Here is a 21178-nt window from a genome sequence, read left to right on the forward strand (position 1 = left end):
CGAGAGCAGAGGGAACGCAGGTTGAAAGTGTAAAGATTGGAAATGAAGGAACGAATGAACTATCCGAGCTGGGAAGAGGTTGCAGGACGTTGCCCGCACAAGCTCAATGTTAAAAAAAAAAAATCAATAGTGGGGGCGCCCGGCTGGCTCCGTCGGTGGCCCGTGCGGCTCTTGATCTCAGGGTTTGAGTTCCAGCCCCACGTTGGGTGTAGAGAGCACTTAAAAATAAAATCTTAAAAAAAATCAATAAGGTTCCTCTAGAGCAACTTTCTGAGTTACAGGGAAGAAAGGAGGTGGTGACTCCCACCCTACCTGGTGTGATAGCGGCACAAATATTAGGCACCAGGGGTACGTAGATCAAGAGCCGTGCAAAACCTTTTGGGGAAAATGATGCCCCTCCAGTGAGAGACTTAATGGCGAATTATATCTTTCGTATGAAGAAGACACAATGTCAAAGAGACCTCCCACTTGATCTGTAAGTTCAGTGTAATTCCAATCAGAGTCCACACGGGGTTTCCGTTCCTCTGGACAATTTGGCAAAGAAGAATAAATAGCCAAAAAAAATGGCCAAGTTTGAAGAACAACAGGGCGGGGCACCCAGCTGGCTCAGTCGGTAGAGCATTTTACTCTTCATCCCGGGATTGTGAGTTCGAGCCCCACGTTGGGCATGGAGCCTACTTTAAAAAATAATAAAATAGTGTCAAAAAAAAGAAAGGGAAAATAACAAGGCAAAGGAGATGAACCCTATCAGACACCAAGCCTTCTGACAAAATTATATAATGAACAGTGCGGGACTCGTGCAGACTGACAAGGGAGCCAGCACATCGGAGCAGGGGGCTTGGGGCCCCGTAAGATCAGGGGGCACCTGAGGCCAGGGCGGCGGTGGGGGGGGAGTCTCCAGTGAGGAGGACATAGGTTCTCCTCGTGAGAAGACCGCCTGCTGACGAGGAGATGGAATGACACTGGGGGGGCCTCGGGGACACCTGGCATTGGGGAGCCCCGGGGGATGCCTGGTGTTGGGGGAGGGTCCCGGGGGACGCCTGGCGTTGGGGGGCCCCTGGGGGACACCTGACATTGGGGGACCTCGGGGGATGCCTGGTGTTCAGGAACCTCAGGGGATGCCTGGTGTTGGGAGGGCCCCAGGGGACGCTTGGTGTTGGGAGGGCCCCGGGGGATGCCTGGCGTTGAGGGTGCCCTGGGGGATGCCTGGTGTTGGAGGAAAGACCTCTGGGGACGCCTGGCACTGGGGGAGCCTCAGGGATGCCTGGCGTTGGGGGACCTCGGGGGACCTCAGTGCTTCAGGGAAGCACTTCTTAGGTGAGAAACAGAATCATCACAAAGTAGCGGAAACAGTGGGCAGAAGGGTTGAGTGTAAAGTATCAGCAGATGAAGACACACAACACTGAACAAGACGAGCCAGGACTTTGCCAGCAAGGGACTAATCTCCAGACGGGACCCTGGCCTCCCGCGCAGCAGCAGTGAAGGACAACCAGCGGACGAGACGGAGGTGAAGGAGGGACAGAGGGTCACAGGGTCACGGAGGCACAAACGTGGCCAGCAGCCCACACAGCAAAGACGAGCCCCTTGTCAGGGGTCAGGGTCAGGGTCAGGCTGGGGGCGGCAGGAACCCCCCCTCGGCCAGCACACCACTGGCATCATGCTGGCTGAGAGGTGGGGAGGCAGGCGTTTCCTGGGCTCTGGCCGCCCTCGCGCCCGCACGCCGTGCCAGGGACCCGCCCTGGGACATCTGACGGACGTGGCCCGGACGCGCACGGGGCTGTTGGCTGTGGCGTCGGCAGGGCGGTGGGGACATGTGACATGGTTCGATGCTGCCGGGAGCACGGTGAGAATGGCGGCACCTACGAGCACCCGTGTGCGGAACCACCAAGGACCCGGTGTTCAGCGAACACAGAGAACGCGGGACACGTAAAGCACGATCCCACGTCTGCCACTTTTCAGAGCACAAGAAGCAAAACTCACAGGAAGACGCGACGCGCTTGAAGAGCCGCGCCCGGGTATGACCAGGAGTCGGGGTCAGGGGGGCCTCGGGCCGGGTACCGAGGGTGAGCCTGGGTGGGGGCTGCGGCGTCGCCCCGGGGGAGCGGTCCTGGCGGGGGGTGGGGTCGGTGGACTGGAGGGCAGGGAAGAGGGACGTGGGGACCATGGTCCGGCTCCTACTTAGACACCCGGTGTGGGTGGGGTCCCGCCCTGAATGGGAGGGAGGGAGGGAGGACTCTGGGGAAGGGACAGAGTAACCCTGGATGGGCTGGTCCCGGGAGGCCCTTGAGAGGTGCTGGGAGAGGTGCGGCCAGCGGAGAAGGTGTGCGTCTCGGGCCCGGAGCGGCCGAGCGGCCTGGGGCACAGCCAAGTCTGGAGACCTCGGGCACCAGCCAGGGAAGGAAGTGGAACCCAGGGGCCTCTGGGGACGGGGGTTGGGGCCGTTGGCTGGGAGCCTTCCGCAGACAGGAAACGGAGGTGCCCCGGAGGTCACGCGATGCCCCCAGCGCGCCCTCCCCGTGCGGCTCCTCGGCGCTGTCGGGCATGGCCGTCCCATCCTGGACGCTCAGCCTTGGTGTCCTTCCGAGTCTGGGTTGAAGGCAGAATTGCGCCTTCCCGTCACCTGCCCTTGGCGCCCAAACGGCTGCCTTCTGTCTCTGTGACCTTGACCTAAGAATGTCATGTAGGTGGAATCACACGGTTTGTGTGTCTGTGTGACCTCACCCAGCACCGTCCTCAGCGTCCATGCAGGCTGCAGCAGGTGTCAGAGTGGCCTTCCTTTGCAAGGCCGAATAGCACTCCATGGTGTGGACGGACCACACTCTCCTATCCCTTCATCTGCCAACGGACACTTGGGTCCCTTCCTCGTTTTAGCTCTTGTGAATAGCGCTGCTGTGAACATGGGGGTGCAAATATTTCTTCGAGACTTTGCTTTCAGTTCTTTTGGGCAGATACCCAGTAATGGGATTCCTGGATCACACAGTGATTCTATTTTTAATTTTTTAGGAGAGTCTTTGCTGTTCTGCCCAGCAGCTGTAGCATTTACATTCCCACCAATAGGACACAGCGTTCCAATTTCTCCACATCTTTGTCAGCACTTGTTTTCTGTTTTTTGTTTTGTTTTTTGATAGTAGCCATCCCAGTGAGTGTGAGGAAGTATCTCATAGCTTTGATCTGCATTTCCCCAGTGATTAGTGACGTTGAGCATCTTTTGTGAGCTTATTGGCCATCTGTATGTCTTCTCTGGAGAGATGTCTATGCAATTCCTTTGCCAATTTTTTAATTAATGAATTAACTAAAATTTTTTATCTGAGAGAGAGAAAGAATCTCAAGCAGGCTTCACACTCAGTGCAGAGCCCAATGTGGGGCTCCATCCCATGACCCTGGGATCATGACCGGAGCCGAAATCAAGAGTTGGGCCGTCAACTGACTGAGTCACCCAGCCTCCCTCTTTTGCCCATTTTTGAGTTGAGTCGTTTGTTTCTTTGTGGTTGAGTTGTAGGAATTCTCTGTGTATTCTCGATCCTAATCCCTCATCAGATACGTGACTTACAAATACTTTCTCCCATTCTGTGGGCTGCCTTTCTGTTCTGTGGATACTGTCTCTTGTGCAGAAACCTTAAATTTTCATGAAGCCCCATTCGGCCATTTCTTGTTGTTGCCTGTGCCTTTGGCGTTGAATCCAGGAAATCATCGCTGTATCCAGTATTGTGAGGCTTTTATCCTATCTTTTCTTAGAATAGCTTTGTTGTTTTATGTCTTCTTACTTTTACATCCTCGATCTATTTTGAGTTAATTTCTGTATGTGGTGTTAGGTAAGAGTCCAGCTTCATTCCCTGGCATGGGGACATCCAGTTTCCCAGCATCGTTTGTTGAAAACACTGTTCTTTTTCCATTGAATGGTCTTGGCTCCCTTGTTAAAAATCATGTGGCCAGGGCACCTGGGTGGCTCAGTCAGTTGGGCATCCGACTTCGGCTCAGGTCATGATCTCACGGTTCGTGGGTTCAAGCCCCACATCGGGCTCTGTGCTGACTGACAGCTCAGAGCCTGGAGCCTGTCTTCTGATTCTGTATCTCCCTCTCTCTCTGACCCTCCCCTGCTCACGCTGTCTCTGTCTCTCTCTCAAAAATAAATAAAACATTAAAAAAATTAAAAACAAAATCATGTGGCCATATATGTGAACGTTTGCTTCTGTTCTCTTGGTCCATATGTCTGTCTTTAATGCACACACTTATTTTTTGAAATAGAAATGTGCTCATACTATACACTGGTGTTTAAAAAATATTCACATGTTGTCTGCACCCCTCCACGTCAGTAAGTACAGACATGCCATGTTCAAATGGAGCCCTTGCCTTCTGCTTTATGTGCTTCCATCGCTTATGTAAAGTATCTCTGTCGTGGACATTTAGGACACTCCCAGTGGTTCGAGTTGTGTGATGGGCAACATACATAATTACCCTGAAATGAGTCGCATTTGAGTTGCTGGATTGGTGCCTGGCGCAGGGCGGCTGCTATAAAGTATTTGCTACATCGATTCTGCTCAAACACCATTATTCTATAATTTCCTTGGGACAAGTTTCCAGGCGTCACATTGCTGAGTTCATGGGTACGTAGCGCCTGCTGTCTCCCCCCACGGCCTGGAGAGCAGCCGCCCTCCGAGATGGCGCTGGGCTGGAAGGGAACCCCACGTGTGTAAGCTGCCTTGCCTCGGGGTGCTGTCCCGGCGGAGTGTGGACCTCGGCCTCCAGAGCCGCAGGCCAGGTCACGCTGGCTGCAGCACCCGCCGGCTCTGTGATCCTGGGCAAGCTGCCCAGTGTCCTCACCTGTGCCCCGAGAGGTGAGGACCGTTAGCCACAGGGCTTTCGTGACTGAAACGAGTTAGCGTCTATGCGGAGCTCGGGAGAGTGTCAGTCAGCACAGTGTTCTGACCGTTTCGAAGGCACAGCGACAGTCTTAGCCAGAACAGCTCGGTAATTTGTTCTAATTTATTGGTTACCCAGGTGTAGACAAGCACCGGATAACCCACTTTATCATTGTCCAGATGCAGGTGACTGAAGAGGGTATTTACTCTGTGGGTTCCTGGCAGAACGATGCTCTCTGGGTCTAGGAGGGGCTGAAATTGGACGTTTGGGTCCAAGTTGAAGAGGTGGGGCGGAAGGGGAGGGCGGGTGCAGGGCTGGGGGGGGCAGAGGGGCAAGTAGGGCCCTCACAGGCCTTAACTCGGGGGACCCCGGGCCGGGAGCCTCGTCCCTCACCCCCTCCTGGCTCTAGACCCCAGTGCAGCCACAGCTAGCGCCCCGGGCAGGGCCGTGAGGTGCCGGGGCCCCTGCGCCCTTGTTTCCCTGATCGGGGCAGACGGGCTGCTCTGAGGTGCCCCCCAGCTCCAGCCCCACCGATCGCACTCGGCTCCTCTGGAGGCTTGTTGTGGGATCTGGCTGGTTCCGGCAAGGAGAGCCCGTGCGCTCCACGGTCGCTCGGCCAGCGCTGGTCTCGTCTGTCGAATCCGTTTCTACATTTTCATTCTCCGAGTTTACTGGATGCGCCTCCCTTCTGGCACCTCACGGTTGAAAATAAAGCCTCCCCTTTGGACTGGAAGTTCCTTCACTTCCTGGACCTTGTAGCTACATAAACCCAGAGGGGGCTTTCTAAGGAAAAGGGGCCTGCGACGCTCTCAGCGGACACCCTGGGAAAGCTCTGCGGGCGGGACTCAGCCCTGCCCGAGCTCCTCACTTGTTTCCCGGAGGATGGCCGGCGGCCCCGACCCCTCCCGGTGTGTGTAGGGAAGAAAGCGTCAGGCCCCCTCCCCCACCCAGGAGCCGTCCATGCGGCCTGGGGCCCGGCGCGATGCTGGGCGTTCCTGAGGAAGCCTGTCCGGTGAGAGCAGAGGGACCGGCTGCCGGCATCTGCTTGGAAACGCCGCGGAGAAGGTCCCTCCCCCTGGATGCAGGCACGGCTGGTAAATTCCAACTGAAAAATAAAAGCCGAGCTCTGCTGAGTCATAGAGCCCTGGGAGCCGAGCGCCCGCGCGGGCCGGAGCCTCCGGGAGCCGGAAGGAGGCAGCGCAGGTGAGCCGGGGCCACAGTCCCAGGCGGGAGGGGTTTCTGGAATGCGGCAAGCCTCTGCCCGCCGGGCCTTGGGGTCTTCCTGCTTATTACACTTGAATTCGCTTCTGTATTAGCATGCAGACGTCCGGGGCCCGAAGTTACCGGGGTGGAGACGTCATCTAGGTGTGCAGGGGCCGTCGGGTCAGGGCACCGCTGCCTGAGACGCCCGCCCCTGAGTGGTCCCTGTGTGGCGCCGTGGGCACGGGGAGGCCGGGCCTGCGTCCCCCTGGGCCCTGGGCCTCCCGTCTCACAGTCAAGGCTGGAGCGTGTGTACGTGGCGGCCGTGGGTGCGGGGAGAGCGCCGGGCCGGGGCCCCAGCGGCTGCGGGCGTGGTGCGTGCCCCGCCGGCCCCTCGTCCCTGATGGGGAGGGGTGTGGGGGTGATGGGGGCACCCTTTGGGCCAGGTTTTCTTCCGTGGCTCACGTCCCCATCGCCCGTCTGCCCCTGGCTGGGCGGTGTCTTCTCTGTGAAACTAGCTCAGGACTCACACGTGTCCACGACACTACGTCATACGCAAGGAACTCGTGTTTTGGGGAAACAATAGCTTATTAACTCGTTTACAACACTGGTCCTCGCCACGCCTCAGTTTCTCCGGTTGTTCAGGGAAAATCGGTGGTGGACAGGGCTGCATGGAGGAAGTGGCGTCGCAGGCGATCTGGCAGTAAATGAGCCGCTTGCTGCAGGCGAGGTGGGACCTGCGCCGACGCAGGGGAGTGTGCTGGCGTCCTGGACGCGCCGCCGCCCCCGGCTGCTGCTGTGGGCTCCGGGGGCGGGACGGCCCGGGACAGCCAGGGAAAGGTCTCCTTCGTTCAAAACCAGGACCAGAGTCATACATCTGCGAACATTCTCTGCTGCGCCGAGCCGTCAGGCAGGTCGGTAGCGGCTGGTGGAGCGGAGACACAGGCCAGGGCACGACCTCACTCGTGCGCCCCATTTGGACGGTCATCTCTGTCTGAGGCTCTCGGGGATTTTGGGAAGTCCTGTTGGTGATGGCTCATTCCCTCTTCAGGCCGAGGATGTGGGGCGGGGCTGGCACATCTGTATTGGATTTTCTTCTTCTCTGAGATTCCGAGATGATCTGCGGGTGCCCCCTCCTTCAGCTGACCGGGCTCAGGGCGCTGGCAGTTCCCAAGGCCACGTGCATGCCCGAGGGGGCCGGCTGCACACAGGTCCCTCCTGCAACACGCACACAGCTGGGTGCCGCACCCGCGAACAAGGACCCGGGACGATCCGTCCCCCGCCGTCCAGGGCACACTGCTCTGAGGACCTGCCCGGTTTCCAGACACAAGTGTGGGGACCCCGAAACAGCCTCTGTGGGACGGAGGTCAGAGGTTGGAGAAGCCGACACAGGCCACAGACACGCCGCTGGGTGCTGCTTGTCTGGCACCTATGCAGGCGTCCAGCAGCCTGAGGGGTGCTTGGGAGCCCCCGACGGGAGCCGGCCTTCAGGCCGCACAGGACGTGGCGCCGTGGGCCGTGGTCACCCTGTGGTGCACTCTTGTGGCCTGGACGGCCTCAGGTAATGATATGGGAACAGCTCCAAGCGGGCACAGCGGACAAGGCGGGTCCCAGGAACCGGCATCAGTGACACAGAGGGTTGGGCGCGTGAGGCCAGACCCGGGCCTAGTGGAGGAAGGGACCCTCCTCCGCTGGGGATTCTGTCCTGCTCCCGATGAGGGTTTGACCCAAGACGAGGCCGTGAGTGTTCAAGACCAGAGACCCACAGACACACACAGTGACTCCAAGGTCAGAGCCACGGCCGCCGGAGATGCCTGCCACCAGGCGAGGGGCCGTGCCCGGGCCCAGGTCGGGGTGACTGGGATCCCAGCGGGCAAACTCAGAGAAGAGAAGGCTCCTCCCCGGACAGGCCCTGGGCGCAGAGGCGGGTCTCGGTGCCCAGCCTCCCTGCACACGGTCGGCACCATCCCCTCCCGCTCCTCCCCTCCCAGTCAGCTGTGCCGGCAGGGGTGCGGTGGGAGAGGCCTCGTTTTACTCGAGTCCCTGACCACTGCCGATGCTAACAGCCTTCCACGTGCGCACTTGCCGTCTGTACACTTGCGTTGGTGACGGGTCTTTCAGATCTTTTTTTAATTTTTAAATGGGGTTGTCTTTTTATTACGGAATTTTGAGAGTTTTAAATATCTACATACCTCTATATTCTGGATACAAGTCCTTTATCGGATGTGTGTTTTGTAAATATGTTTTCTCAATCTGTGGCTTGTCTTTTCATTTTCTTAACGGTGTCTTTCAGAGAAAAGAAATTTAAGTTTTGGGGGTGGGTTTCTTTCTTTCTTTCTTTTTTAATGTTTTTATTTTATTTTATTTCGGGAGACAGAGCAGTGGCGGGGGGTGGGGGGACGGAGAGGCAGAGAGAGGGTCCCGAGCAAGCTCCTTGCTGTTAGTATGAAGCCCAGTGCAGGGCTCAATTCCATGAACTGTGAGATCATGACCTGAGCTGAAATCAAGAATCAGACTCTTAACCGACTGAGTCACCCAGGGGCCCCTCTTTCCTTTCTTTTAAGATTTTATTACTTTTAAGTAATTTCTCTACCCAGCGTGGGGCTCAGACTCACTCGAGTCACTTGCTCCGCTGACTGAGCCAGCCAGGCATCCCCAAATTTAAAATTTTTATAAAGTCCAGTTTGTCAATATTTTCTTAATTTTTATAAATCTTTATTTACTTTTGAGAGAAAGACAGAGTGCAAGCAGGGGAGGAGCAGAGAGAGAGAAGGAGACACAGAATCTGAATCAGGCTCCAGGCTCTGAGCTGTCAGCACCAAGGGGCTTGAACCCGTGAACCCTGAGATCATGACCTGAGCCAAAGTCAGACGCTTAACCGACTGAGCTGCCCGGTGCCCCCGGTCGGTATTTTCTTGTACGGTTTTTGCTTTTTTGTCTGAAGATCGTGACACTTGGATGTATGTTTTCACTTAGTGGTTTTATAACCTAACAGTTCCACGATCCCTTCCTATTTCATTTCTGACTGTTATGTGAGGTATGGGCTGAGCTGTGGGTGTTTTGGGGCTTTTTCGTGTGTTTGGGCATAAAGATGTTGTAGTATTCCAGCAAGGTTTCTTCAAAAGACCATATTTTCTCCAGTGAGTTTTCTTGGATCCTTCGTTATACCTCAGTTGGCCAGATTCTATGTGGTCCGCTCTTCCGTTCTGTTCCGCTGACCGGTGTTACTTGTGATGACCATAGCTTTACAGTGAGCTGGAGTCTGGGAGTGATTTCCATCTCCAAATGTGTCATTTTTCAAAATTGCTTAATGTAGACAGTTTACTCTTTCCATAACCATTTCAGAAACAGCTTGTCAGTTTATACAAAAAAGCCCTGTTAGGATTGTGATTGGGATTGTGTTTAATCTAAGTGTCAGTTTGGGGAAAGTTAACATAATAACAATGTTGAGTTGTGTGATCCATGAACACTGTATAGCTCTCTGTTTATTGAGTCTTTAATTTTCTCTCACTATCTGGAGGCTGCAAGGTACAAATATTGTAAGTATTTTGTTAGGTTTATTCCTGGGTGCTGTTTATTCCTATTTTTGTGCCATTGTAAAAAATATTGTTTTGTGATAAAATAACTTGTTCGTATGAAGAAATATAACTGATAAATATAGTTGATTTTTCTCTTTGACCTTATTCTGTTAACTTGCTAAACTCATGTGTTCTAGGTACATTCTCTGGGATTTTCTACGTAGATGATCAGGTCACACGTGAGCAAAAATGATTTCCTTACTTCTGTTTCGTGTGCCTTTAGATCTTTTCCTAGTTCGCTGTTGGATGGACGTGGTGAGCAATGCACACAGGTGTCTTGCCTTGTTCTGCGTCTTAGGGGAAAGCGGTGAGTCCTTCACGATGAACATGGCACTTAGCGGCACTGCTCTTTTCCCTGTGCCCTTTGTCAAGTCGAGGAAGCTTCCTTTTATGACTGTGTTGCTACATGTTTTTATTGTGAGTGGATCTTTGAATTTTGTCAAAAGGCTCTTTTGCATCTTTTAAGACGATTACATGTTTTCATTTCAATGTATTAATATGGTGAATTGAAGGGACTCGCTTAAAAAATATTAAACCAATTTTTGCATTCCTTACACATGCCCCATTTGATCCCATTGTATTATTGCTGAGTACAGTGGGATTATTTTTTTTATATATTTATTTTTGTTGAATTTGAGTGGCTATTTTTGTTAGGTATTTCTGCATCCACCTGAATGAGGGACATTCTTTCCTTGTAATGTCTTTGTGTAGTTTGGATATCAGAATAAGGTTGTCCTCATAAGAAAAAAGTTCTGGAAGAGTTGAGTAGAATTGCTGTTCCTTCCTTGAATGTTTGCTACAATTCACCAATGTATACGTCCCTGCCTAGGATTTTCCTTGTTGGAAGATTCTTACTACAAGTTCAATTTCTTTAATGGATAAAAGGTTCAACTCAAGTTATGAGTGAGCTTAGTCTGTGTCTTTCAAGGAATTTATCCATTTCACTTGTAAATCTTTTAGTATCTGTCAGACACATAGTGATGTCCCCTTGTTGATTCTTGATGCTGTAATTTGTCTTTTTTTTTTCAGATCAGTCTTTCCAGAGGTTTATCAATATTATTAATATTTTTAAAACACCAGCTTATAGTTTTATTGATTTCTCCTATTGTTTTTGTTTTCAAGTTTATGAATTTCTATTAACATCTTTTTTTCTATTCTGCGTACCTTACATTTGCTTTTTTTCTTCTTTTTCTGTGTTCTTAAGGTGGCAGCCTTCCTCATTCCCATTCCTTAGTGCTGTCTCTGTGCCACTCTGGTTATGCCCCACAAATTCTGGTAATTGTGCTTTTATTTCCATTCAGTTCCAAATATGTCTCTAATTTATTTTTAGTTTCTTTTTCACCTATGGGTTATTTAAAAGTGTGTTTAAATGTCCAAGTATTTAAATTTTTTCTTGATATCTTTCTATTACTTATTTTTAGTTCATTTTTGCTGGGAAGGGGCAGAGAACATAGTTTGGATCGTTTCAGCTATTTTAACTTCGATGAGATTTGTTTTATTGCACAGCATGTAGTCTGTTTTGATGAATATTTTATGTGCACCTGGAAATGCTGCATATTCTGTTGTTGAATGATGCGTCCTACAAGTGTTCAGTGGGTCAAATTGGTTGATAGTATCTTTGAAATCTCTTATATCCTTAACTGATCTTTTATGTCCTTATTTTACCTCTTTCTGAGAGGTGAGTGTTGAAGTCTCCACTTCTAGCTGTGAAAATTCCTATTTCTACTTGGATTTCTTTCTTTCTTTTTTTTTTTTTTTTGTTTAAAGTATTTTTGAGGTTCTCTTTGATTGCTGGGTCCTCTTGATTCACCAATCCCTTTTTCATTACGTAATGTCCTTCTTAACCCCCGGTCATGTTCCTTGCTCCAAAGTCTGCATGGTTTAGCATTAATATAGTCACTTCAGCTTCTTTTGATTAGAGTTTGCGTGACATAACTTTTTCCATTCTTTCACTTTTAACTGATCTATGCCTTTATATTTACAGTGAGTTTCAGATTGTGTAAAGTTGGTGCTTGCCTTTTAAACAAATATCACCTGAAGTGTCTACCTTTAAATTGTGCTTTTTTAGCCCATCTACTTGTGATATTTCATGATGTGGTTGGATTTGAATCTAGCTTTATGCTCTTTATTTTCCATTTGTGACATCTCTTCTTTGTTCCTCTTTTCTTGACTTCTGTGGGGTTGAATGTTTTCAGGACCGTGTTCACCCACCGCTTATTCATCACCCTTCTCTCCCAGTTTACTTTTTGATGCTCACGTCAGGGGCTCAACACCATCTTTAGCTCATCAGCCCTTCTTGATATTGTGCCAGTTCTCATGTAATTAATGACTTTCATTTTCATTTTCTTTCCCACTTTTTAATCGTTTTCGGATATGTTAATTCCATGTACGCTGTGCTTTACACGTGCACTTTCTGGTTTTGCTTTGGCTAATTTGTTATCTTTTAAAGATGAAAAATAGGGGCTCCCGGGTGGCTCAGTTAGTTAAGTGACCGACTTCGGCTCGAGTCATGATCTTGCGGTTTGTTAGTTTGAGCCCCACGTCGGGCTCTGTGCTGACAGCTGAGCCTGGAGCTGCTTTGGATTCTGTGTCTCCCTCTCTCTCTGCTCCTCCCCTGCTTGTGCTCTGTCTCTCTCAAAAATAAATAAATGTTAAAAAAACTTAAAGGGATGAAAAATAAGAAAAGAGCCTGCTGTCCACACCCTCATCCCCACCGCTGAGCGAGCTTCCTTCTCCGTGTGCATCAGTGTCCTGCCTGAGAACATCTCTTCTGCCCGAAGAACCACCTCCAACATTTTTTTGTAGCACAAATCTTCTGCCAATAAATCCTTTCAACTTTTGTTTTTCTGAAAAAGTCTCCTTCTTTTTGGTAACAGATTTAATAATATGTAAGTCACCCACTTAAAGTGTGAATTCACGGGGTTTTGGTGTATTCACAGAGTTGTGCAGCTATCGCTACAAATTTAGAACATTCTTTCACCCCAGATAGAAGCGCGGGACCGTTCGCTGTCACTTCTCGCTTCCCCCGCCCTAAGCCTGCGGCAGCCACGCCTCTACTCTCTTTCTCTATAGATTTGCCTTTTCCGGCCATTTCATACAGTGGAATCATACAGCGTGTGACCTGACCCGTCGGCTTCTTCCATGCAGTACCGTGCTTTCCAGGCGCATCGAGTCCCGCCCGCGTCCGAGCCGCGTTCCCGCTCCCCGCTGGGCGCCGGGCCTCGTTCGGCTGCGCCCTGTTTTATCGTTGGACATTCGTGTTGTTTCCACTTTTTGGCTCTGCGGTGGCCTCCATGTGGCCCTGGTTCCCTCTCCCCCGGGCACGTCCTGGGGAGCGGAGCCGCTGGGCCACGCGGTGCTAACCCGTGTGAAGAAAACGCACCTTTTACGTCCCCGCCAACAGAGCACGTTTATCCACAAGTCCTCCCGTGTTCTCTCCCGGGTTTCAAACAGTATTTATTCAAAACACTTCTTGTGGTGGCCACCGTGGTGGGCGTGAGGACGTCAGCTCCTTCATCCCCACGAGGTATTTTTGCTGAGTATAGAGTTCGGGTCCCATAGGTGTCCTTGCTTTGCTTTTCTGGCGCTTTAGCCACGGCCCCATCCCTTCCGGCCGGTCCCCGTCTCGTCCCTCGGGGGGTGGCGCGCCCTCCTCCCGCCGTTCGCCACAGGCTGTGTACTCACGGCTTCCGGCAGTTCGACCCTCTCTCTACGTCGCTTTCTCCTGTTTGAGGGTCTGTGAGCTCCTTGAGTCTGTAAGTTGTTGTGTTTCGTTAGTTTTGAACAATCCTCTGTTGTTTTATTTCCTTATATATTCCTTCGCCCTGTTTTCTCTTTGGTCTCTCTGCTCGATGTCGCCTGACCCTGTAGAGACTCTTTTCTCTCTTCTCCCGGGTCCACACTGGACAGCTTTGTCTTCACGTCCACGGAGTCTCCCGTCGGAGTCCGTTCCTCCGGTTCTTCACCCCCGATGTCGTGACCTGTGTTTCTAATGTTCGCCTTTGAGCCTCTCTTGTAGCTGCCGTTTCCCTGCTGAGCCTCCGTCTCTTCCTCACCCCTCGGGCCGACACGCTGCTTAAGTGTCCTGTGCAGTAGCTGCAACAACTCAGTGTCTCTGAATCCGGCTCTTCTGATTGCTGGATGATGGGTGGTTTCCCTTGGGGGGTTTGTTTGTTTGTTTTTGTTTTTGCTTCCTTGTTTCTGTGTCGCATCATTTTTTTGTTGAATGTCAGACACTGTCTGTAGAACAGTAGCAGCTATTTGGGGGAAAATTGTATTTAAGCACAGACATAGACACATTTTCCTTGTGTTACTGGAATCAGTGCAGAGAGTAGTTGAGGCGGGTGAGGGGCTTGTAGTCTGTCCTTACGGCCAGCCCAGCGCAGGGTTAGCCCCGTCACGTCGGGCTGCCCGTACCCCGTGCTCAGGGGCTCTTCCATGCTCCTGCTGCACCCGCGCCCCCACACCCCTGCACACCTGCACCCCCGCACCCCCCGCACACCCGCACATCCACACCCCTGCACACCCGCACCCACACACCCCCGCACCCCTGCACACCCGCACCCACGCACACCCGCGGCCCCGCACCCCCCGCACCCCCGCACCCCCGCACCCCCGCACCCCTGCACACCCGCACCCCGCACCCCTGCACACCCACACCCTGCACCCCCGCACCCCCGCACCACGCACCCCCACATCCCTGCACCCCCGCACCCCTGCACCCCCGCACCACGCAGGGGACTCCTTCTGTAGCCTTGTTCCTCTCCCAGCTCCCCTGCGGCTGCTTGTTCCTCCGTGTGAGGCTTGTTTTGAGGAAAGGCGATCTCAGTTTCTTCTGGTGCAGCCGTAGGTCAGTCGAGGCCTATGTGCCTGAACTTGGGCGGTGGCCTTGTGAGGGTCCCTGCCTTCCTCCGCAGCGGCCAAACTCTGCTCTGTGTCAGTGCGGACCTGAGCCCCAGGGCCTCTGTCTTCCTCCCCAGGGGCAGGTGTTTGGGGCTTCGACTCTGACCCTGGAGGCAGAGATGTTTCCTAGTGCCTGGAGCAGGAAGGAAGGAGGGACCTCACTTTTGTCACCAGCCCCGGGACCCTGCAGAAAAGAGGCTTTGCTGCGCTTCTCCCGGTGGCTTATGGCTTTTGCTCTGTGTGCAGGACAGTTTCCAGGGGTGGGGGGAGCCCCGTACCTGTCCCAGGGGGGCCCCTTGCATGTCTGCACCAGGGGAGAGCCCCTCCAGCCTCTGCCCTGCCCTCAACCTCTCCTGTATCTGGGCTCCAGCGATTCCAAATTGACCTGTCAAATGCAACCCTTAGAATCGCGTTAACATTGGAGCTGATTTCTTCCTACCCACATCTTTCTCCTGCGCCCCCCCGAGGTGAGCCTGCTCCTGTGCCCGGCTCCCCTCGGAGGCGCGGGTCACCATTTGGAGTCTGGTGCCTCGGTTGCCTTGGGACTTCAACTCTGCGATGGGCTCAAGGAAAGACGGTTTGTAGATTATGGGTGAGACATTCTCTTGCGATTTTCTACATCTTAACCCGAGGAGGTTTCTTTGTGATTTTAAAACCACTTTTTCCCCTTCTTTGTAAATGATCTCTTTTGATAGTTACCCATTTATCTTGTGAGATCTTAGTATTTTTATTATTGACTCACAATCTCCTAATATAGTAAAGATATTAACTTTTTAATTGGATTTACTGCAAATACTATTTCAGCTCCTTTTCAGCTTCTTAATTGCATGCCATCTGTAATAAAGAAATGTAAATTTTTAATGTGGTAGAATCTGTCGGCTTTTCCTTTTGTGAATTCCTTTTATCTTCTCTAAGCCCAAGAAGGCCCCTCTCTCCAGAGATTTGAGAAATGCTCGTTTCTACTTTCCCTTCTCTGATTTTCTTCCTCAGCTCTCTCTAATCCACTTAGAGTTCCGTTAGGAGGCCAGTATTCCATCATCTATTTTTCTTTGACAATCAGCCAGCGAATCACCTGGTGTCTGTGAGTAGCATCCTGCTCCTTACGCGGAACGTGACAGACATGGGGGAGGGGTGGGCCTATTCCCGAACGCGTGATCTTTCTCAGTCATGAGGTTGGGGTTTTTCCTGCTGAGCAAAGGCGCACGGTTTTGACCAGAGAAACTGTTTTCTGTTACAAAGTTTGCCGCCTCCCTGCCAGGCTCTCTCTGGGCACTGAGCCGGCCCGGTTTCCTTCACGCTGCAGCCCTGGGGCCGGCCACTGGGCTTTAGCACCAGGGTTTAACTGTGGGCGCCGAGTTGCCGTGCACCCTGAGTATACACAGGGCGTCGTGTGTAACCCTCCAGGCCGTGAGGTCAGGCGTGCACCACGGCGCCCCAGCGTCAACCGGACGTGGAGTGTCCCCGAGGTGAGCGGCCCGGTCCCCAGGGCCCTCCTCCTGTCTCCCGCTCACACCTGTAGCCTGGCTGGGGGGCGTCCTGGGAGCAGCTAGGGAAGGGAAGGCGCGGAGCTGGCTGCAGGGGTCACCACCGGCGGGCTGCTGGGTGGCTCCAGCCCCACCCTGAGGGCGGGGGGTGTTAGCTTTCTGTTGCTGCCAGGGCCAAGTGCCATGGACCTAGTAGCTTAAAGCAGCACGGATTCGCTACCTCGCCCTTGTTCAGCCCCGCATCTGGAGCAGAGCTGGCGGGCGGCAGGCGGCCGTCCTGCCCGAGGCCCCGGGGGCCGCGTCCTTGCTCACTCGCTGTCAGTGGAGCTCAGAGCCTTGCTGGACCGCGGGCTCGATCTCCTTGTGCTCGGGACCCGCAGGCCCTGCGCCCCTGGCTTGCGGCGCCGTCTCCCGCGTCCGGGCCAGCGGGACCGCCCGCATCTTTCCCAGGTGGCACCCCGGGGCCTCAGCTGGGAAAGGTCCCCGTGTGCCTGGCTTGGACCACAGGCCCCAGCCCAGGGTCTTGCCCTCCCCTTGTTACATAAAGAAACATGTTCCGGGTTCCAGGATTAGGGTGCGGCCGGTACCGGGGACCAGCGTTCGCCCTGCTGGCTGCGAGCTCCTGGGGTTCACAGCCCGACCACGGACCCTCTTCCCTCCATTAATACCTTTCCCTGCTGGGATGGAATAGTCACGTTCCGAGAAATCTCGTATTCCACAAAACATTCTAAAACAGATTGTGTCCACGGATAAAATGGCAGGGAGTTGAAAAATTCAGATTTACGGTTACAATGTAAGTTTTCTACAAAACCTCACTGACAAAGGAACTTCATCACTATAGGTGTATTTTTTTTTTTAAACATTTTTATTTATTTTAGGAGAGAGAGAGACAGCGTGAGCAGGGGAGGGTCAGAGAGAGAGGGAGACACAGAATCTGAAGCAGCTCCAGGCCCCGAGCTGTCAGCACAGAGCCCGACGCGGGGCTCGAACCCATGAACCGCGAGATCATGACCTGAGTGAAAGTCGGACGCTTAACTGACAAAGCCACCCAGGCGCCCCACCATAGGTGTATTTTTAATGGACACAACACACACTGGCTAATCCAGACAGACAAAACTGAAGTTCAGTGTAAGCGCGTCAATAGTAGGAGGTTCCAGGACCTTCCAGGTAAATGCAGGGCCCCTTACAAGCAGCAGACGCTCTTGCTGAGCTCCCGCCGCACCTGCTCGTGTCTCTGGGCCGTTTGCCCCGCACCCCCTGTCTGTGTCAGGGGCTCGTGAAGGGGCTGGCTCATTCCGCTCCCGGCGAGCAGCTGTCCCCCTGGGGAGAGGTCGGGAAGTGGGTGTTTCTGGATGTTGTCCTGAGCACCTTCCTTTTCCCCAGAAGAGCTGTTTGGGGAGTAAGACCCCTGTCATCCAGGGCAGGGCTGTGCTGTGAGCCCGTGTGGACGCGGCTGCCCCTGGGTGGGGTCAGGGTCACCTCGTCCCCCGCTGCACGGCCCCTCGCCCTTCTCGTTCCTGGGCTTTAGGCAGACCCCACCCCCACCCCTACACACAATTAAAACTACAGACTGACTGTTCTTAGACACATCCGTCCTCTCTTGCTGGACACAGTGCTCGTTTCGACCATCACAGCCTTTCCCCCAAATCATGTTTGCAAAACCCCAGCTCTGAGGCGTGTTCCATGCAGTGTTTCCTGGCTGGGGCGGGGTCACCGGCACTGACCTTGTCCTGCTGCCGTTAAATTCCCCAAGAGCGACGGGGGAGGGGGGCAGGGGGGCAGGGCAGGGGGGCAGGGGCGGGGGGGCAGGAGGGCAGGGCAGGGGGGCAGGAGGGCAGGCGTAGGTGGCTGGGGGGCAGGGGCGGGGGGGCAGGGGGGCAGGGGCAGGGGGGCAGGCGTAGGTGGCTGGGGGGCAGGGGGGCAGGGGCAGGGGCAGGGGGGCAGGTGTAGGTGGCCGGGGGGCAGGGGCGGGGGGGCAGGGGGCAGGGGGGCAGGGGCCCCCTTTCTGGGACCGCGCAGGACAGGCTTCCTGGACAGCGTGAGAACACGGCTGCCTGGAATGTTCTCCACCCCAGGCCCTGCCGCCGTGCCCACAGGGACCCGGGCAGACAGTGGGTTTTCGTTTCCTGCATTCCGGGCCCTTTTTATACAAACCCTGCAATGTGTGAAACGCATCCTGAAGGCCAGTTACCCGGGTTTTGCCGAGGCGGAGGCCAGTGGTCTTCCAACAGTGCCGTACGTGCCCCTGGGCGTGCCCAGAAGGCTCTTGGGGGTGAGGGGGTGTGTGTGGCCAACGCAGGAGAAGCTTTCCTAACGGTTGAGCTGGTAGAGTCCCTCCCACCCCTGCAGGAGCGAGGCCCGTCCCCTCCCCTCCTCCCCACGTGGACTTCACCCCCACGCGGACGCCTCTGGGCACCGGGAACCGGGCAAGGGAAGCTTTACCCTGACCACCACCCCATCCGGATGATTCAGACATGCCTGTCAAATACAATTTTACTTTTTCTATTTGCTAGTTTATCACAATGGGTGATATATTTGTGCTATTTGAACTGGTTTTACAACCATAATAATGGCAACGATAACTCAATCTAGAAGGCATTTTAATAACCTCAGTGCGGAAGGTCGCCGTGCTTAGATTTCCATGTGTCTGTATTTTGTAGTGAAGACGGAAGAGAGGGATTCATCAAAGGCAGAAGAGCTTTGCGCTGGGGACGGTAGGTGCTACCTTGCCCTGTGGGGCGGGAAGTTAGGGAGGACAATGCGAAGCTTCTACGAACAAGGAGCCACTGATATATTTTAGAAACAGATGGCAGTGGCCTGCAGTCGCTTTTTTATCTCAGCCGCTGTGCTTCAGGCTCACCGAGCTTTCTCTCGCGCTGCGTGTGACTCGGCCGCCGATGTCACCCTGCGTCCCGGGCTCAGCCTGGCTCTGGGTTACGGTCAGGTCCATACTGGCTGCTCGAACGTCCTTGCCCGCGGAGGCCGCCGTCCGCCTCACATCCATGTTTCTGTTGCTTGGTTTCCCCCCCGTCATTGTAAGTCCTGTTTCTCGGCTTCTTTGCGGGAATTCTTTCCCTCGGTTTTGCTGGGAACAAACTGATAGCCTGGTGACTTTGATTGCAGACCAGATAGTGAATTTTATATTGTTGGGGCTGAATTTTTTATATTCCTTTAAATACTTTTGAGCTGGGTCCTGGGCCACGGCTGAGTTGTCTGGAAGGAGGTGGCCCTGCTGAGGGCGGCCCCCAGGCCTCCTCAGACAGAAGCCGAGAGCTTTGGGCGCAGCCTAACCTGGCCCGCGCCCGAGTCCGCCCCCTGGGGCCCCAGGATCCCACGCGTGGCCTTTCCCCGGCGAGGGGGTCCCTGTGTCGTGGGGAGAGCAGGCCTGGAGCTCCGTCAGGACCCGGCGCCGTGTTCTCGGGGTTCGCGGACCCCAGACCCTGGTTTCCTGACCCAAGGAAGTGGCGGTGTGGCCGGTGACCCTGAGGTGCTGTCCTGAGCTGGGACTCTGGTTTTACACGTCTCCATGTTAACTGGCAGTCAGTCGGCTGACTGCGCCAGCGGAAGCAAAACCATGTGTTTGTTCAGTGTTTTAATTCTGTTTCTTTGGAAAGACTTGTACTTCCGCCTGGAAACCACTTACGTGCTCGCTCAATGGTCCCTTTGTAAAGTCCTAATCGCTGCCACTTTCATACCTCGAAAGGGACTTGTTGGGGTTAACGTGGTCCAGGCCTTCCTCCTGGACTGAATCAGGCAACCTCAAAACCAAACAGAAAGTGGGCCGCACGAAACGTGTCCTTCCCTGAGGTACCCGTTGCCTCACGTGCTGCAGGTGAGGCCCTTTCCTCAGGCAGGTGGTCGCTCCCACAATCACTTACCGTGACATCTGTCCTCTATCCTGGGACGTGAGCTGGCAAATTTTAAATCACTGTTGTGACTTAAATTATAACCAGTTGTATTGTTATTATTATGATAATCATTATTATTACATGAAGGTAAATACGACCGTAAGATTTTTCCTTTGATGGAGAAAGTCTTCCTCCAGGAAGGCAGGGTACACCCATTTTTTCTAGCTCCCGTCAGTACAATGAAACACTCCGGTTATTGGATCTAGAATAAACATGAGAAGAAGGTGAAGGCAGGTCCACTGGGGACCCGGGGACCCAGGAAGACAGTGGCACGGTCCCCGGGTCCCCTTCAGGCCTCTGCCGCCCCAGAGCTGGAGCCGAAGAAGCCGGCAGCTCAGAAACAGCCACGACGCGGGCAGAAGGGCCTGGAGAAGCCTGCCCCCGTAGCCCTTGGGCAGCGCTTTGCTGACGAGACGCACAGATGGCAGACGGGCACAGACAGACGTCAGTCACTGACAAGGGGGAAAGCCCAGGAAACCCACGGTGAGGTCGTGCTGGCGAAACGCTGAAATGAAAAATAGTGGCACCAAATGCCGGCAAGGAAGCGGGACAGCTGTGTCCCACACGCACGGGCAGCAGGGAGGGACGATGGGGTGCCCCCCGGAACACCCGGCCCCCCCGGAACACGCCGGCAGCGGGGAGGGACGATGGGGCGGCCCCCCCGGAACGCGGTGCGTGGGTACAGCAGCCATGTGAGGAGCGGCCACCCCGCCGACGCCCGGACGCCCTGCGGTGGGGGAGCTGTCACCCCTCCGCGGCGGGTCCACGCCGGGAACACGGCACAGCCATAAACGCAGTGAGCGGGAGGCACCGTACTGCACGCTTCCGTTTCTGTCACATTTGTGGTGACACACTAGAGAAGCGGGGGGCAGGTTCGAGGTTGCCTGGGCCAGGGCGGGGCCCCAGGGCGGCACCGGTGTCCCGTGCACACAGCGTCAGTGTCCTGGAGGCGGGGCCCTCACCTGCAGGCCGTCTGCTCAGGAAGCTCCCACCCCGCGACCTCACCGGGCACGCTGGACTCTTGACCTTGGCCTCGGGCTTCTAGAAAACGCATTTCCAGTGGAGCTGAGACCCCGTGGTCGTCGTGCCTGATGTCCGCTGTCCCAGGGTCGATGCTGAGGGTGGGTCGGCTTCTTCCCCGGCTGCTCCCCTCCCACGAGGGCTGTCCCCGCCCCCTCCAGACACTCCCCTGCCCCACCCCACATGACTGCCTCCGTCTGCAGGTGTGGACCCTGTTCTTGCCTCA

At 54.3% G+C, this 21178-nt stretch overlaps 1 protein-coding gene across 8 annotated transcripts in view; it reads left to right on the forward strand.

Annotated features, from left to right (window-relative positions):
• Positions 1-21178, forward strand: part of JAKMIP3 (Janus kinase and microtubule interacting protein 3) — a 106609-nt gene that overhangs the window by 17072 nt on the left and 68359 nt on the right. For 7 of the 8 annotated variants that reach the window (XM_039252402.1, XM_039252395.1, XM_039252397.1 and 4 more), the window contains exon 1: positions 5927-6063. The exons of the other annotated variant lie outside the window; for it this stretch is intronic. The gene's annotated coding sequence lies outside the window, so the exon portion shown is untranslated. Of the gene's footprint in view, positions 1-5926; positions 6064-21178 lie in introns of those variants that run through there. 8 annotated transcript variants of the gene reach the window in all.

Source organism: Hyaena hyaena, unplaced genomic scaffold (assembly GCF_003009895.1).
Source record: "Hyaena hyaena isolate Hyena2069 unplaced genomic scaffold, ASM300989v1 scaffold_409, whole genome shotgun sequence".
NCBI classification, from domain to species: Eukaryota; Metazoa; Chordata; class Mammalia; order Carnivora; family Hyaenidae; genus Hyaena; species Hyaena hyaena.